General features: G+C 48.5%; 1 pseudogene; it reads left to right on the top strand.

The window, feature by feature from the left end:
* Positions 1 to 14,157: 14,157 nt before the first annotated feature.
* Positions 14,158 to 15,408, top strand: LOC149872531 (mortality factor 4-like protein 1 pseudogene; annotated as a pseudogene).
* The last annotated feature ends 3,488 nt before the right edge of the window (positions 15,409 to 18,896 follow it).

The following is an 18,896-nucleotide window of genomic DNA, read 5'->3' as shown; positions in this document are numbered from 1 at the left end:
TAAGGGACCCACACTTTCCCTGACCTTCCTCTCATTGCTGACATACTTGTAAAAAACCCTTCTTTGTTACCCTTCATTTCCTTTCCTAGCTGCAACTCCAGTTGTGCTTAGGCCTTCTTGACTTCATCCTTGCATACCCAAGCAACGCTCTTATACTCCTCCCAAATTGTTTGTCCAAGCTTCCACATCTAGTAAGGTTCCTTTTTTGTGTTTAGGCTCACTGAAGAGTTCCCTGCTAAACCAAGCTGGTTGCTTGCCATATTTGCTATTCTTTGTGTACGCTGGTGTGGCTTGTTTCCGTGCCCTCAGTCAAGTTTCTTTAAAACACAGCCAGCTCCCTGGACTCCTTCCCCCCCACCCCTCAGTGGGTGCATCTACATGAGACAGTCAACTGTGCACTAGCATAGTTTACTGTGCAGTAAACATGTGCTTCTACACATGCACATGCTTACTGCACAGTAAACTTTGCTAACTAAGAGTAAATTTCCCACCTGCAAATGCAAGTAGCAAGTTTATTCTCAATTAGTAATGGCACAGTAGCACTCATGTAGCCACCTGACTGGGAGCAAATCTGTTCCCAGTCAGCCTTCCACCAGGTGGCAGGAGATTGCTCCCTGCCCCCGGGAGCTGCCTGCTACCAGGGTGGGCCCTGCTACTGGAGCCTGGACCCTTGCTCCAAGATTGTGACTGGGGAGTGGGGACTGGGAGATCCTTATCTCCCGGCCCTACCTCTGCCGTTGTGATTGGGGAGTGAGGGGCACAAGCAGAACTTTGTGCTGGCAGAACTGAGTGGGGCACAAGCTCCCCAGCTTGTTCCCCATCCCCTCCCATTGCAGGGCCCCAGGAAGCATGCAGGGCCCCATTACCAGCCAATCTGCTCCCCCTTCCTTGCATGTGTAGATGCCTGCCCAGGAGTGTTTACTCTCAAGTAGTTTATTTGTAGGTAAACTGATCCTGGATCAAATGTGTATGTAGATGTGCCCAGTCTGGCATCCCAGGGGATCCTCTCCATCAGTTCCCTGAGGGAGTCAAAGTTTGCTTTTCTGAAGTCCAGGGTCCTTACTCTGCTGCTCTCTTTTCTTCCTTTTGTCAGGATCCTGAACTCAAATCATCTCATGGTCACTGTCTCCTAACTTGCCATCCACTATTACATTCCCCACCAATTCTTCCTTGGTTGTGAGCAGTAGGTCAAGAAGAGCATGGCCTCTACTTGGTCTTTCCAACACTTGCACCAGGAAGTTGCCTCCAGTGCTCTCCAAAAACTTCCTGGATTGTCTGTGCACTGCTGTATTGCCCTCCTAGCAAATGTCAGGATGATTGAAGTCCTCCATGAGAACCAGAGCTGGAGGCATTCTGGATGACTCAGGCCACTTTTCTGGATCTCCTGGAGTGGCAGAACACAACCATGTGGCAGCCCCTCCCTGCAGACTCCTGGCTGGCCATTGCCCTGCTCAAGCTGGCCACATCTCCCAGACTCTGCTACATTGGCCACCTCTTCGGCATGGGCAAAGCCACTGCCAGGGAGGCCATCCTGGAGGTGTGCCCTCCAGAACATGCTGGGGCACAACTTGCTCTGTGTGCACGACCCCCTTGGTGGTGGTGGATTCCCCCAGTACATTGGGGCCCTGCAGAGGACTCACATACCCATCATATGCCTACCCTGTGGTGATCATCCCTACTTCAGGTGGTGGGGCTTCCACTCCATTGTGCTCCAGGCCATTGTTGACCACTGTGGTGCCTTCATGAATGTGAGCACCAGCTGGGTGGGCAGTGCATATGACACCTGCATCTTTTAGAACTCCATCCTGCCAGCCCTAGTGCAGAGCAGGCACATTGTGTTGAGGGTGCTGGACTTCCTGCTGGGTGTGGTGGTGGGTTCCCACCTTGGAGTTCACTGAGGCCAACATCCCCCAGGACTTTGTAGGAGCCTGTATGCCGCATAACATCTGTGAGGCCCAGGGGGAACCATTTAATGAGGCGTGGGCAGAGGAGGCACCGTTGGCAGAAGATGCCTGGCTACAGGAGCACAAGCTGTGGCAGCAGTGACAGTGGCAAGCCCCTGCACTGAGGCTTTGGGCGAGCCACACACTCACCAGTGGAGGCCAGGGTACTGGGTGCAAGAGGCTCTGGCCAACCATCTCCTCCTGCATTCCTTGCTGTAGCCTGCCTGGATAGCCATCCATGGACCCCTGTCCAACTGCCCACCCCCAGCACCACACTCACTGCAGACAGTTCTCTGAGAAGCAATTTATTTCCTTCACAGAAACAGACCCCACTCCATCCCCAACACCCCTTCATCACCCACCCCACCTACCACCAATAAAACAACTTCTTCCTCATACAAACTGTGTACACATGTGCCCTCCTAGGGTGGTGGGCTGTGGGGTGAGGGTGCCTAGGGCCCAGCCCCAGCACCCCCACCTGCTGCTGCACCAAGGGGGAAGTGTGTGGGGTCCCTACACCCCTCCCACCCTTCTCCACAAACCACACACAGACACATACAACCCGCCCCCACCCCCAGTGCTGCCTGTATTTATTACAGGCTAGGACAGTGTGTTCCATAGCCACACACCCACACCCCACAAATGCCACACAACCCCCCCAACATACCTTATGCCCCAACACACAGCCACACTCCCCACACACCTGCAGGGTAAATAGTGTTGGATAACAGATGCCTAACCTTGACAGCCCTGGTACAAACTAAACTGCCCAAAGGAATAGCAAAACCATGAGGAAAACCCAGACAAATGCCAGGTGAGACGGATCTGAAATGTGAATGTGTTGTGCTTGCACACATATGAAAACCTGTAACCTTGCAAATCTAGGTTCTCACTCACTATCATTGAAGACAAAAGACCTTACATCTATAAGCTGTCAGAAGGATAACTCTGGAATATTAACTACCTCCCACCTATTTACTGAGGATAAAATAGAGATCCCTCAGCTCAATTTTCTGCCAGTTATGTCTTCACTTGACCTTCCCCAGGGTGAAGCAACCTCTAGGAGAATGCATCTGACAGCTGTATTCCTAGAACCAGGCAATGATCTGCATGGACGAGAAACATTACGTGAATACAAAAAGGGAATTTTGGTGAGTTAGTGCTGGTTGCTTGTTTTTAAAGTCCAGTTAAATCATTACTTTCCCCCCCAGTTACTGATTACTAAAATAAACAGAAAGCTATTTCTGCTCTGCTGTAAAATGTGGAAAGTGCTTTTCCTCTGGGAAAGGGAAAAAACATTGTGTTGGAGTTCTGACCCTGAACAGGAAAGGTTTTTCTAGTATTCAGGATGGGAAGGTAAAAGAGATATATTCCTTCATAACACAAGTCAATGGATCTGATCTTTGGAATGCATCTGGGTAAGTGGGGAAAGTTGGAGTTTCCCCGTTTGCCTAGATGCATTTGTGGGAACTCCAGGACCTGTCTGGGTAAATAGGGAAGGTGGTGTCCCTGGGATCTCAGGTGTGCATCTTCATAAATGCGGATGACTTTCCCCACTTTCTCAGATGTGTCCTGGAAATCCCTGCTTCTAGCAGCAGAATGTTCCTGATCCCTCCGGCCCTGCACCGGGCCCCTGCAGCTGCCAGGGGGTGGCAGGGAGCCCAGGGCCAGGAGACAGCTGTCTCCTGGGGGGACTGGGACATTGCTCCCTGCCTCCAGGGCCCAGCCTGCTTCCAGGGTGGGCTCCACCACTGGTGCCCAGGTGGGGAAAATGTCTTCCTGCCCTGGCAGCAGGTAGCTCCCAGTCTTTGCTCCCTGATCATGATTGGAAAGCGGGTGCTGGGAGGTCCCTGCTGTTGGGGCAGAGGGACATTTTCGCCACGTGGGCTCTAGTGCTGGAGCCCACCCTGCCAGCAGTCCTCTTTCAGGGACAGAGAGCAAGCTCCTATCCCATGCTGCCCAGGAGCACATTTGCTCCTGGTTGGCCACCTACAGGTACTCCACGTGCGCTAAGTAATTGGAGTAAATGTACTACTTTTATTTACAGATAGTGAAAACTTACTCATGATTAGAGCAAATTACTGGACATTAAAGCATCTGCACATGTTGGTGGTGATGCTTACTGCATAGTAATTAGCTCTAATCTTAAGTAAAGCATCTTGGGTAGACATGCCCAGTTACTATTAATCAAGGCCATGTGGCCCCAAACCCCTTCCTGCTGATTGGTTCTGAAGCTGCATTTAAGAGACTCCTCCAGCACCTAGACCTTGCTGTATAACAAACTGGTCTTCAGTCTCTGAGCAGCTCCTGTCCCAGCAACATCTCTGGCTTCCCTGGTTCCTGACCCTGCCTTTGGCTTGCTCTTGGCTTTTGGAGTCTCCCTGCTGATCCGTTTCCTGACTCCTGCCCCCTGCCCTCTGCCCTCTGCCTGGCTTATTGTTGGATAAACCTTGTGGTTTATCCTTCAGACTTGGTAACTAGGGGCCCAACACATGCTCTGATGCATTCTAATTAGCACGCTTCAGCAGCCTTGACATCACATGTATTCAGTGTCCCCACATTTCAGAATGGTGGCCCGGTGCTTTAACTGAATATTTGAGATGCTGCTGGTGCTTTAGTTAGAGTGGATCCCAAAAGGTGCTCTAATCAAAATGCACCCCCTCTCCCCCATGAAGCATGTGTAAGGATGCCCTAGGTTTCTGATTTCTGGTTCTTGACCTTGGCTTAGCATTTTGGCTGTATACTTCTGGCTTCTGACCCTTATCCCCAACCCCCCACCAAAAGGCATGGACATCTATTTGCTTTTGCTTTGTGCTGCCATAAAAAAATTTCATGGTGGCAGAAAAGTGAGGAAAGGCAACATCCATCTCCACTTTCTGTGAACTCAGTAATCTCTACACAATACTGAGCAAGTACCACAGAGGCAAAGTGACAGAGTGCCAAATCCTTTAGATGCCTAATAGGTAGCTACATATCACTTAGGTGGAAAAATCATTCATGTGTCCACCTTTGTACCGTACCTTCTTTTAAAGCTCAAGTTGTTTTGGCTGCCTATACACGTACTCCAGGGTGGGGGGCATGCTAATTAGAGCAACTAAGATGAACATCTTGCTGGGGTCATTTGACCCCAGTATTCTTTCCTGTCATGGCAGGGGGTTGCACTAGATGATCTGCTCAGGTCCCTTCCGACCCTACAAACTATGAAACTATGAAACTCTTGGACACCCGCTCTAATTAAACAACTCACCTTCAGGTTTATTAAGCCCCTGCAGGTTTAAAAATGGCAACAGGATGCTTTATCTCAACCGCATTAGACAAGGTTTCGATGAAGTGCCCCAGTGTCCATTTTTAAATGCACTGGAGCTTATACACATTTTGGTGAGGTCACTCTGGAGTGTTCCAATTAGATCTGATTAATCAAGTCTGCTCTGACATGTTCTAATTAGAACTTGAACCAGCATGTATATAGGCAGCCTTTAAGACTAAGGTCTGCACGCCACTCTTACGATGGCTGCCAAAATATAAAACCCACCCAAGCACTCTCACACAACACCAGAGATGACAATCTCAAGAGCAGCAGCATAGGATGCCAATACCTCCATTGCAGGGTAGCTGCATGTTGAATGGGAGTGGGGTTGGGCTCATATTTTGACAATAGTCTTGAGACCAGATCCAGTTTATCCATATTCCCCATTACAAAATGGCAGTAGGTGGTGTCGGGTATCGCTGTCCCCCGCAGGCCGGACCAGCGCTGCCTGACAGTTGCCTAGTGTGTCCTCAACTATAATTGGGGTGTCACACATGTACATTTCACCTGCCACGACTTTGATGGTAATGGAGTTGGTTCAGATGTCTGACACATGCAGTCCAATTACGAGTCTCACCGGCATCTCATGAGGTCCCGAATTTCTGAGGGCTCTGCCACCCCTACACCCTTGCCCATTCCACTGGGTGGTGGCCAACTGGCTGGTCCGGCCACGTATCCTCACGTCCACTCAGACAATCCACAAAAAAAAAAGAAAAATCAAAACAAGCACTACGACCAAGAAGGTTCCCTTGATCTGTGCTGCTGCTCCGACCGTCAGCTGCCGCCTTCCAATCCAAACTTGCCCTCCGAGGGGCCGAGCCCCCTTATTGGCTCTCGGACAGCCCCCTTTGTGGGGCTTGACAAGATCCCCTTTTAACAGTTTTAGTCCACGAGTCAAGAGTGCCCTTCTACTAGGGCTTCTACGGTACCCAACGTCAAGCGTGCCCTTCTGCTAGGGCTTCTACGGTACCCAATGTCAAGTGTGCCCTTCTGCTAGGGCTTCTACGGTACCCTTTTCTTGCCGGGCTCTGCTGGCTGCCGGCTGGTAAACAAAGTCCTAGCCCCTGCAGGGGCTAGCAGACTGGGTTCAGAAACCCCGCTGGGGCTTTGTTCTTTGCCAAAGGCTCCTACCAGCACTCAGCGTTGCTTTCAGTGTCCCTCGCATCATGCGCTGGCCTGCTCCACCTCCACCTCCACCTCCTCCTCGTGCTCTTTCCGGTTCTGCATTGCTGCCACTTTCCGGTCCTGGCCTCTCCTTTATAGCGGTGGGGGAAGTACCGGCCCCTCCCTTCCCAATACACTTGGGTAAGGGAACTTTCTGCCGGGCTCCTTGGGGCTGCGGGCCCTCCGCTTAGCCCGGGAGCCTGCTGGCTTCTTCCATCTCTCACAGGAGGGTAAGGACTTTCCTATATTTTTGTTAACAGTTTTCCAGAGACTCGAGTAGGATAGACTAGGATCAGACCCTCTGCATTTCCGTGCCTACATCTGAGGTGTCCAGGTCCAAGTTAAGTGTTAGGCAACTCATCCAGTTAAGTCATGCACATATGCAACTTTCCTAGCTCAGTCCTCATTGTGAATTCTATTCCAGTGCTGCTCCGCTTTGTCTGGGAATCTTGTGCATGGCAGTCAGATGTAGGTAAATGTAGTCATGTGAATGGGCTTCATGTCTTGACAATCAGCTGTTTCTAGCCATGAAGAGTGTCTGCATGACAGTAACAACCATGTCCTCAAGCCCCATCCTGTTCAATTCAGATTTCACTTCAAAAGTATCGAAAAGTACATACATTTAGTCCTCTGAACCAGGTGTCTCCAGTGCTTTTCAGGAGTGGTCTGGAAAGACCCTGCTTGGTCTGAAGGTGGGCTGGCATTAGGATCTGGCCATTGCCACTGCCACTTCTCCCTGCTACCCCTTCTATTTGTGGTCCAGCTGCTATGTGACATGGGAAAGGGCCCTGGCTACCTGGTCATGGCACGAACAGCATAGCATAGGCAAAACTCCCACTCTGGGAGCTGGATCCAATAGCTCTGTGGGCCAAATCCTGGATTTCACATAAGATTTTTCAAAGCAAACCAGGCCAAATTACATCTCAGGTATAATGCCATGGACAGCAATGGATGATTTCAGCCCAAGCAGTTTGTCCCAGCTAAAGACAAGTGTACACTTGCCACCTACGTAAGTACACGTTAAACCTCAAAAGCCTTTGCAATATTGGAATTGAATTTGATTTTATCAAATTCTGGTTACAGCATAAATCTGAAGTAGCTGCTTCACCATAAAAGAACTTACCCTAGATTTTATACAAGTGCAACTAGCTTTATATTATTACAATTCTATATTCATCTTCATTCTTTCACCAGTAACTGTACATCTCCTACTCCTGGGACCAAATAATGAACTTTGTTCTTGTTTATTCAATTGCTTTGGGTAAAACAATGATACTTCTCCAAACAGTAAAGGGCACTGATACTCAGTTATCTGAAAATATCTTCTGTACAAAGAAATTCAAGCTTAGCTAAAACAGGTCTGTGAAATCTGGTGTGCAAAGAGACTTGTTCAGGGACATGTCATGAGATGTTTAATGTTAAATAAAGACTCTGAAACACAACCTGCATGCCTCTTTTAGCCAGTAATGAAAGTGAAGCAAATTTGATCCTGATAGCGGAGATGAACAAAACAAGGTAAGTGGTAAAATAAGAAGCGGGATTGGGACTTCAAATGCAAAACTAAGCTAATTTGGATTAATGACTAGTGGCATATCGTTTAGCAGGGAGAAGACTGTCGCTGCCTTAGAGGTAGAAACCATTGTTCTCTGGTCACCACCCTATATTCACATAGAAATGGATGGGGGTGGGGGCTGCTGGGCCTCATAAAATCTGATTGGTTTACTTGTTGGCTAATCCAACTAGTTCAGAGCAACCCCCAAGCTGCTTTGAATTATGCCTGGGCTGGCATACAATGAATTACACCTTCACAAGATACAGCTAACTTCTTTTTTCGCTTCATTCTCATCCAAGCTTCAGCAAGCTGAGATCAGGCAAAAGGCAGGGCAGAGGAAGACCAGACTACTTAGATTCCTTACGGAATGGAGAAGGCAATCTAATTCTGGATGAGAGAGGAAAGATGAAGTATTTAACACTTTTTTTCTAATCTCAGTCTTCAAAAAGTTAGCTAACAGATGATTAGCAAAGCTGGCAGCTAAGATAGGGCAGGGAGACCAACAGGCTAGAGTAGTGGAAGAACTGGTTAATGATTACTTAGAGAAGCTTGATGTTTTGAAATTGAGAGGACTGGATGATGTATGCCCCAGGGTACTGAATGAGTTGGGTGAGGTCCTGGATGATTGAAAAAGGGGAAATATAGTGTCTATCTTTAAAAAAAGGCAAGAAGGCAGATCCAGGGAACTACAGACTAGTCAGCCTGATCTCAATATGTGGAAAGTTATGCTCCAGAAATTTATTGTGAAGCATCAGAAAGGTGATCAGGAACAGCTAGGATTGGGTTCACCAAGAGCAAGTCATACCTGTTTGATCAAAAGTACTGTATGATGGATGCATAACTGGTTGAATCATCATGCTGAATGACTAGGGGTCTACCAAACTTGAGGAGGTAGCCTGATAATTTCATGGGCCATTTGGGGCCAACTACCATCTTCATGGGCTGAGCATAGTGGGGACGCCCCTCCTCCGTGCCTCTAATTGGGTGAGGAGCCCGTCAGTCCCGCCCCTCCCTGCAAATTGCCAGATGGCCTAAGACTGCAGCTTAATTACCATGATTAAGCCCAGGGATGCCATTAATCCATGAGTTATTAAGCATGGATTAATGGCATCCCTGGGCTTAATCAGGGTAATTAAGCCCAGTTTGGGCAATCCACAACCAGAAAGTCTGCACCAGGGTCCTGGGTTGGCTGTGGCAGGCATCTGGAAGGTTGCACTGGCATCTGCAGAGCCCTGGTCTGGCTCCTTGCTGGTGGCAGGTACATGGATGCAATGAGCTGCGGTCAGCCTCAGTGGATTGTGGTACAGCTTCCTGGCTGCCTATCACAGCCAGCCCAGGACCTTGGTGCAATCTGCCTATAGCCTCCCTACCTCCTACTGTAAGCAGCCCTTTCCTCACTCCTCATCCCCACCGCCCTCTGCCTCTACCCCCTCCTCCCCCCTGTGCTCCAAGACTGAAAGTGCTTCCTGCTCTTTTCTCTTCTCTGCTTGCAGGTAAGGGGTTTTTTTTGGTTTGATTTTTGCAGCAAGCCCGCTGTTTTTTGTGGAGCTTGCTGATTTCACATTTTTCACAGTGGTGCTGACTCCTACCTTGGGGGTCTTTAAGACAAGGCTAGACAATCACCTTGCTGGGGTCATTTGACCCCAGTACTCTTTCCTGCCATGGCAGGGGGTCGGACTTGACGATCTGCTCAGGTCCCTTCCAACCCTACAAACTATGAAACTTTCCATGGCCAGTTTAGACTAAAATTGTCACTTCTGTCTGTGCTGCTTGTGTCTCAGCTACTTACTTATAAAAGGGGGCGATAGCCCTCCCCTAATGCAAGAAAACACTGTGTAGGCAAAATCATTCAGTGCTTAAGCCTATGTTTTTATGTGCCTAAATGACATGTGTTGAGCAACCTCATTTCCTGTTTGAAGCATTTGCACACAGTTTGTGATTCAGTTCTGCATGGACAGGCTTGCATGGTCAGGAGGTCTACACTCTGGCCAGGCAGCCGTGTGGTGAAATCGAATGGTTTAGGTATATATGTGAGGTGGGGTAAGTCCTTAAATTTTAGTCGCAGAAAACCCACAATCAGCAGGTCTTAGATGGAGGACGAGGCCCTCCTCATGTCTCAGTGCAATAGCATAGTGGTTGAGGCAGTTGCCCAGAGAGTGGGGCAGATTGAAAAAAGGGTGCCACCAGCCCGGGTTTCATCCAGAAAGTACAAGCACTGGGAATCCTTGCCCAGAGTCATGCTGGGCTTCAGCCCTGGGTGCCCAATGTCTTGGAATTGGTCCTTAAGATCTAGAAGCTTTGTGTAGACTCCACAGAGCAAGGGGCCAGGGCGCAAAGCCCACCACTATGTGTCAGAGCAAAGTTTTGATTAAATGCTGCCAAAACAGAAGATTGAGACTGACATGCATATTGGACTCTGTGAGTGGAAAGCTCCAAGGCTCACCCAGCCCTTGCCCCCTGGGTGACCTGCGGATCTATCAATCATCATTGACCTACTTTCCCCACAGACGTGCTCAGACTGTGTCAGCTTCTGACTAAGAACATGCTCAGTCAGAACCTGACATGAGGTAATCTAACTAGAAATTTCTCTGCTGAGAGCGTTCTGATTGGCCACTAAATTCATATAAAAGTTCAGTACACCCCTCCCTTGGGGGGGGGAGATCGCGTTAGCTGGAGACAGGCTGGTGCTGCAGGGACTGTTTCTCAGTCAGGCTTTAGGGCCTATCGATCTCTTCCTTCACTTGGCGTTTCGCGTTGCTTGTGTTGTTGTATTACGGCTTTGACTCTACTTACCTGGCTTCTGACTTACCTTGGTACTGACTATCGACTATGATTTCGGATCACCCATTGGACTTTGGTTGCAACCTTGGCTCGACTCACCTGGTTTTGACCTCGGCTTCCGATACCACCGCTTCTCATCGTTGTCCTACGGGACTGGCCTCACGTGACTCACCATGTGCAGTGTGTTACAGTTTACGTTTTGTTGTTTGCTTACTCCCATTTATGAGCTGTTGACCAGCCCTGGGACTTATCCGACAGGCTTGCCCTGTCGGTGAACCTCATGGGCCAACAGACCCCTTTGTTTGTTAATTGTTCGTATTCATTCTGCAACTGTAACTGAAGAAAGCAGCACTGTGCCTCCGCTTCAAAGCGTGAGTAAATAAACCTTCTTATTTAAAACCGTTACGCTTCCGTGCCGCTCAGACTCCCTTGCCGAAACTCCCGCCTGTTCCGTGTCCAATTCGCCACCACCCGGCTGCCCCACCATGACACCGTGAGCTTGGCTCCCCAGCTCCGGGACATGGCGTCACGAACAGGATACATGGGAGGCATGGAGTCTGAGTTGATCAAGAGCTGCCCATGGCGCAGCGGGGTCTGTCCAACCACCGACCTGGAGGACCTATGGAACCATGTTGCGTTCCACCAGGCCACAAACCTGGCCTCAGCCATGATCCACGGCTATCTATCCCTCAACGGGATAAGCGGGAAGGAGAGAGCCATGCGGCTCAGTCCGGGAGCCCTGGGCTGCGTGTTACAAGACTCCTGGGCTGTTTATCACCCGAGGGAGGAAAATGAGGCCTCTTCTCCAGCTCGTGGGAAATCTCCAGCCACGGCAAGCCTCAGCCCGGCCCAAGAGTTGGCTCGGTGCGTGAGATACGTAGCGGAGAGCGGGAAGGAACCAACACCACCCATGTTCCAATACCCGAACCTCGTGGTCGGCTCAAAAGGCCACAAGTTCGTAACGCAGCTCTGTGAGGCCTTGGAAAAGGACGGGAAGACAACCAGGTGGACCGGACAGTGAAAGTGGAAGAAGGGCAGAATAATAAATGTGTTATTCCATGAGTATATTTCTTTATTGGGGGAGTTCATGGATCAGGGGAAGAAACTGGAGGGTGCCATTAAAACCCTGGCCGAGCAGCCATTACAAGATGGCGCTGGCCAACTCGAGAGAGCACCAAAAACTGCGCGAAAAACCCTGCCCACGTCACCAGCAGATCCACCCGTCCCGAGCCTGCCTTCCACTACCGCCCCACCTGTTTGGAATCCACCTCCCGCAACAGCGCCACCCGCCAAGATTACGTCACCGCCCCCGTACATCGATCAACGACACCTAGAGGATGTACGGGAGGACAGCAACCGCACAAGTGAAACTGCAACCACTACCGTACCCAATACGATGCCAAACAATGGAACAAATGGAGCGAATGAAACCACAAGCGTAACTACCCAATCTGAGCAACCACCAGAGATGAATCTAGTAACTGCTTACCCGATAACAGTTCAGAAGTTAGTGACCGACCCTCAAGGGGGAACGAGAATCACGGTAACCACACGATCAAGGACCTGCTCAGAAATGAGCGAGCTGAAAAAGGATACATCCATATGAAGTGATGAGACACCCATCACTTGGTTGGGACGTCTGGTGCCTGAAGCTGGTAGTGAGACCATAAACCAGGAAGAGGCATTGCAATTAATCAGAAGCTCTGCATGGAGTAGAGCAAAAGTGGTCGACCCGGTTCCTGTCCTGGCCAATTATTACTGGCGAATATGCGTGCCAGCGCTAGCAGTAGAAGCACTGCAATGAAAGGTTCACACCTGGCACGAGGGAGCAGCAGGTTGTGTCAGTGCAACTTCACTAGTCTACACAGTGATCGGGACTTCCTATGCGCTTTGGAACCCAGCGCAACAGGCATTAAATCTAACACCTGCCCAGGTGCAAGGAGCATGGCCGCACCGGTATGCTACCACACCTGGGGATGTACCTTGCCTGGCCAAAGCTGTAGAAGCAGCCACCAAAATCTATGGCAGGAATTAGAGCATTACTGCCTGTCTACTACTGAGTGCTTCTGTCAACGGCCCCATTATCCACACCTTGGGGCAGTTAGACCAGCTGCAAGGGGCAATGAAACCCAAGCCCCAAAGAAGTGCTTACCCCGTCTCTGACAGAGAACCGAGAACTAAATATCCAATTGAAGAGCTTGCCACCCACTCACAATGGGTAAACCAGAAAGCATATCAAAGAAAACCAACCCGGACTTCGCCACTGACTACGAAAAGATACCAAGCGCGTAACTCACACCCACCTCAACCGAGGAACCAAACAAGCTATTCACCTCCTCAGAGGACCCTGCTGGAAAGAGCGATGTTCAGATTCCTCCTAGGAAAATCCGGCCTCTCTAAAGAGAAGCTGCGACTCCTGGGGGATGAAGGACAACGAGCACTCGCGAGGGTATTAGGCTTTAGCGAAAGCAACCAGAAGCCAAAAAATGAGTGACCGCCGTCGGCGTGAGTCCGGCAATCGACGGCTGCAGCAATCCTAGAGAGAAGAACGACAGACAGAAAATGGACCCTAAAACCAAATCAACACAAAATGAGCTTAAGCAAATAGAAATCGAACTGAACTGCAATAATAAAACACAAAGCGAAGAAACAAACAAACCAAAACGAAGCAAACTTAAACGTGATGAAGCAAAACTAAGCGGACAAACCTAATTGAAACGACGTAACCCAGAACAAAATGAACTAAAGCGTAACGAATCTACATGAAGCGAAACTCAACGAAGCGAACCCAAATGACGAAATGAATTGAAACGAAATAAAGAGAAGCAAAATGAACCAGAAATGAAACTTAAAGCAATCAATAGTGTTTTGTCTAAAGGAGTGCAGGAGAGAGTTGGAGGAACTGATTATGAAACTGAAACTCGAAATGGGGAAAGGAAGATAGTGGTAGTAAAGAACCATACAAGACTCTTCGATAATGATTCTTGACTGTATGCCTCAATAGAAATACAGAACCCTGATGATCCACTCGATATCACAATTGCCAAGTTTCTATTAGATACAGGAGCCCAGGAAGAAATGAAGGAGGAGCTTTGAAGTAAGAAGCTACAGTCGCAACTAGCGGAAGCCCAGAATACTATAAAGAACCTGAAGGAGAAAAACGAAGTCCTGGAAGAGGAAATTAAGGAGCTGAGGGAATTTAAAAAGAACTGTATGTTGCAAAGACTTAAGAATAAAAGCTGTGTGTGTATTGTTTGTTTTCCAGGTCACAACAGCCCTAAGTGTGTGATAATCAAACGTCGATCGAGCGAAGGTGCAATGCCCGCTCCACTGTTGTGACCTGCCGAAGGCGACAGAAGACGCTTCTTACTCTCCAGTGGAGATGACAACAGACCCGAGAGAAGGCTGAAATGGCACTGACCAAGCCTTGGTATTATATGAAAACGGAAAAGAACAAATGGAGGACTCCTAAGAAGAAAAGAGCTCGAGTAGACCCCACAGTTAAAAGGGAAGAAACATTTATGAACAGGGTTAAAGTAAAGGTTAAAATTTCAGAAAAGCTGAAACCGTGGCTTTGTTGCAGAAATTGCTGCGGTTCGTTTCTCGGGAGGCAAAGAACTCTCAGACACATGCTATTAGCAACACAAAAGGTATATTTGCAAATAGGGTCAGAGCGAAGACAAAAGACCACACTCTGCCCGCTGGGAAAACTTCTCAGCGGGCTTTATCCCCTCTCTCCTGGGCACGTGTGCAAAAGCAGGAACTCTTACAACTCATTTCCGGTTCATACAAACATATATGAAATGACGTCACGTCATCCGTCGCATGTGTATTATAATTAACTACTTAAGTATGCGGGGCGGATAGGCTTATATGCATTAGCTGATTACGCATGCTTAGAAAGCTCTTTAGGTTACCAAAAGTTCAAACTTTCTCTGTCCCAAGGACAGGATCATTAAAAGTTGCAATTACTCTTATCTGCATGAGAAAATGAAGAAAGCATGAAAGGGAGTGTGATTTAGTGTAACAAAGAGATAGTAAATTTGCCAAAGAAGAAAAGGGAGTGATACCTTAATACAAAGAGCCCTTGGTAGTTTCTCCTCTACCCCCTCCTCCCACCAGGGAGAGCTGGCAGCTGTGCTGTTCTAACAACACTATTCATAATGCATTTTTAATAATATTTCTAACAGCTTGTTGATGACTGCAATTTGATCACAAGGCAAAGACAACTCTTTTGTCTTCCTGCCAAAAAAAAGGTTGATTCCATTCTAGAAGATTATGTGAACTATGAAAAATCGCTAGGAAACACTGATAACCGAGAATATGCTGTTGATGAAGTTGTTGCTGGGATTAAGGAGTACTTCAATGTAATGCTGGGAACTCAACTGCTGTACAAATTTGAGAGGCCCCAGTATGCTGAAATCTTAGCAGAGCATCCGGACGCTCCCATGTCCCAGGTCTACGGTGCACCTCATCTGCTACGACTCTTTGTGAAGATTGGAGCTATGCTTGCTTATACACCCCTGGATGAGAAGAGCTTGACTTTACTATTGAAGTACCTGCATGATTTCTTAAAGTATTTAGCGAAGAATGCGTCAACGCTGTTTAGCGCCAGTGACTATGAGGTAACCTCGCCTGAATACCATTGAAAAGCAGTATAACGCTATGTTGGCGAGGCGATCTACGGCAGCCACTGTTAAATAGGCCCTTAGATTTATAATTTAAATAATTTTGTTAGGAGGTTGTTCTGTCCCATTTTGTTTTATTTTGCAGAATCACCAAGCCGTTGAGAGTAGGGCGTGACCAGACCTTGCCGAGCAACCATCCAAATTCCCGAATTGCCGAAGAGCACTGCACCCTTGCACCTGCGAATCCGTGACGAAGGAATGTTAACCGCAAACATAGTGACAATGTACATAGTTATTATTCTGTTTGGACAGCCAATCAGGCTGGCTTCAGAGCTCAATCACTCGAGAAATACTATTCTGCACCTGTTCTCATTGTGGGCTAATGACACTGGGGATGATGAGATGGGACAGCAGGGTGTGGGAAGTGTGAGTGTACCCATGCAAATCTATCCGTCTACATGTATTCCACCGTTCCCTCGTATGAAAACTTCTGGAACAATGGTAACCTCGAGGAGGAGGTATAATTCGCACATTTAGCTTCTGTGCTGACACCAAGGGGGCATGTCAGAGCAAAGTTTTGATTAAATGCTGCCAACACAGAAGATTGAGACTGACATGCATATTGGACTCTGTGAGTGGAAAGCTCCAAGGCTCACCCAGCCCTTGCCCCCTGGGTGACCTGCGGACCTGTCAATCATCGTTGACCTGCTTTCCCCACAGACGTGCTCAGACTGTGTCAGCTTCTGACTAAGAACATGCTCAGTCAGAACCTGACATGAGGTAATCTAACTAGAAATTTCTCTGCTGAGAGCGTTCTGATTGGCCACTAAATTCATATAAAAGTTCAGTACACCCCTCCCTTGGGGGGGGAGATCGCGTTAGCTGGAGACAGGCTGGTGCTGCAGGGACTGTTTCTCAGTCAGGCTTTAGGGCCTATCGATCTCTTCCTTCACTTGGCGTTTCGCGTTGCTTGTGTTGTTGTATTACGGCTTTGACTCTACTTACCTGGCTTCTGACTTACCTTTGTTAGAAATGCACAGCCTGCATTTCTCTCTTGATAGGAAGAAATGCTACTCAAGGTTTCTTACCTCCCCCCAGCTTCTCCCTAGTCATGCTGATTACAGAAGCTGGAATTCAATTATCTGTGTCCTTGAAGGGGGGGATTTGAACTCTTGGCGACCTGTTGTAGTTTCTGGGCATGCTTAATTAGCTGATGCATATTTACCTCTCCGCCCTGCATACTTAAGTAGATAATTATACTATACATGCGATGTATGTAGTGATGTAACTACATGTATGCTTGTATGAAACGGAAGTAGCTGTAAGAGTTCCGGTGTCTGCACACGTGCTCAGGAGAGAGAAGATAAATTCCACTTGCAAATACCAATGCAGGGTCAGAGTAATTTGAGTACCTGACTCTGCTCTGACCTTTGTTTGCAAACAAATACAACCTTTTATGCCGGCGGCTGAGTGTGTGTCTGTGATACTTTGCAAGCCTCCAAAGAAATGAACCACCTTTGTGCAACACCTTGGTACTGACTATCGACTATGATTCCGGATCACCCGTTGGACTTTGGTTGCAACCTCGGCTTGACTCACCTGGTTTTGACCTCGGCTTCCGATACCACCGCTTCTCATCGTTGTCCTACGGGACTGGCCTCACACGACTCACCGTGCGCAGCGTGTTACAGTTTACATTTTGTTGTTTGCTTACTCCCATTTATGAGCTGTTGACCAGCCCTGGGACTTATCCGACAGGCTTGCCCTGTCGGTGAACCTCGTGGGCCAACAGACCCCTTTGTTTGTTAATTGTTCATAGTCGTTCTTCAACTGTAACTGAAGAAAGCAGCACTGCGCCTCTGCTTCACAGTGTGAGTAAATAAACCTTCTTATTTGAAACCGTTACGCTTCCGTGCCGCTCAGACTCCCTTGCCGAAACTCCCGCCTGTTCTGTGTCCAATTCGCCACCACCCGGCCACCCCACCATGACGCCGTGAGCTTGGCTCCCCAGCTCCGGGACACTATGGAAAGGATGTGGATAAATTGGAGAGAGTCCAGTGGAGGGTGACAAAAATGCTGAGGGGGCTGGGGGACATGACTCATGAAGAAAGACTGAGGGAACTGGGCTTATTTAGGCTAGGGAAGAAGAGACTGAGAGGGAACTTAATAGTAGCCTTCAACTACCTGAAGGGGGGTTTGAAAGAGGATGGAGATGGACTGTTCTCAGTGGCAGCAGATGACTGAACAAGGAGCAGTGGGCTCAAGTTGCAGGAAGGGAAGCTTAGGTTGGATATTAGGACAAATTTTATCACTAGGAGGGTAGTAAAACACTGAAACAGGTTACCCAGAGAGGTGGTGAAATCTTCTTGGAGATTTCAAAACCCAGCTAGACAAAGCCTTGGCTGAGATGATCTAGTTGGGGATGGTCCTCCTTTGAGCAGGGGTTGGACTAGATGACATCCTGAGGTCCCTTCCAACCCTCATTTCCTATGATTCTGTGAAAGGGCATGGACAAGGCCTCCCTTGTTCTGGGCACTGCGGCCACTATTTACCCTAAGGACCACAGTCACCAACACCGATACTGTTTATGTACCTTGGTCTTAGCCACAGACTCCCCTCTGCCCCCATCCCTACCCCTTCACCTCGGAGCAGCCTCCTCTCTTCTGCTCTCTCCCCAGGGGTGATTTCCCACCCCAGCCCTGAGCTCCCCTTGAACCCAATCTCGAGTCTCATCCAATTCCCTGCAACAAGTAATACATACATAATGTGATTTTTTTGGGGGGGGGTCAGGTGTCCGGGATTGATGTTAGGAAAAGGTGGCAAAGCTAGCTTCAGTGGGGGAAGGCTGGGGAGATGTTTGGGCAACGCCTAGATTGTGACATGGTGGTTACTGAATTATGCTGAGGAATGGGCCTAGATGCCAGATCTACCACTGATAGATCACTAGTAATCACTAGTCTACTGGGCTACTTGGTGGCAGGTCCTCTGTTGGTAATTAGGAAAAAACCTTCAAGACTGCTTGAAAGACCCACCCAAGGAAAATATGAAGAATGTGGTGAAGTCCCTGGGATGACCGAACGGTGTCAGACTTAAGTGGCTAAGAGCTGATTATAAATAATATCTCACTTACTTCAAGGTAGAGTCTCCTGAATGATTTGGAAATCAGACATATGGTCCAGGAATGTGGAAGGTGGATTGAAATGGTAATACAGTGATGGGCAACAGAAAGGCTAGCGGTGTGCATCCACTTGTTAGCTTGCGATTGGATGCTCGTATATATTATAAAGCTGTATGGTTCCTAGGGAGCTATGGATTTGTGTGTCCCCCACATATTTTCCCAGTCAGGTGGATTGACCAAGTGGCAGTTGATAAAGGTTGTCTGATGTTTATTTGGTTTCTTTTACTCACTAGTGAACCTGCAGCTGTGGGACTGGAAGAAGTGTTCCTGGGGGCTGCAACACCCTCCCCTTGGCAGATACACACATGGCAAACTTACTTTGGACATAGTCCCAAACTGAAGA

Source organism: Crocodylus siamensis, chromosome 1, assembly GCF_052110815.1.
Source record: "Crocodylus siamensis isolate JL-2025a chromosome 1, ASM5211081v1, whole genome shotgun sequence".
NCBI classification, from domain to species: domain Eukaryota; kingdom Metazoa; phylum Chordata; order Crocodylia; family Crocodylidae; genus Crocodylus; species Crocodylus siamensis.
This window is presented reverse-complemented; position numbering and strand designations above follow the sequence as displayed.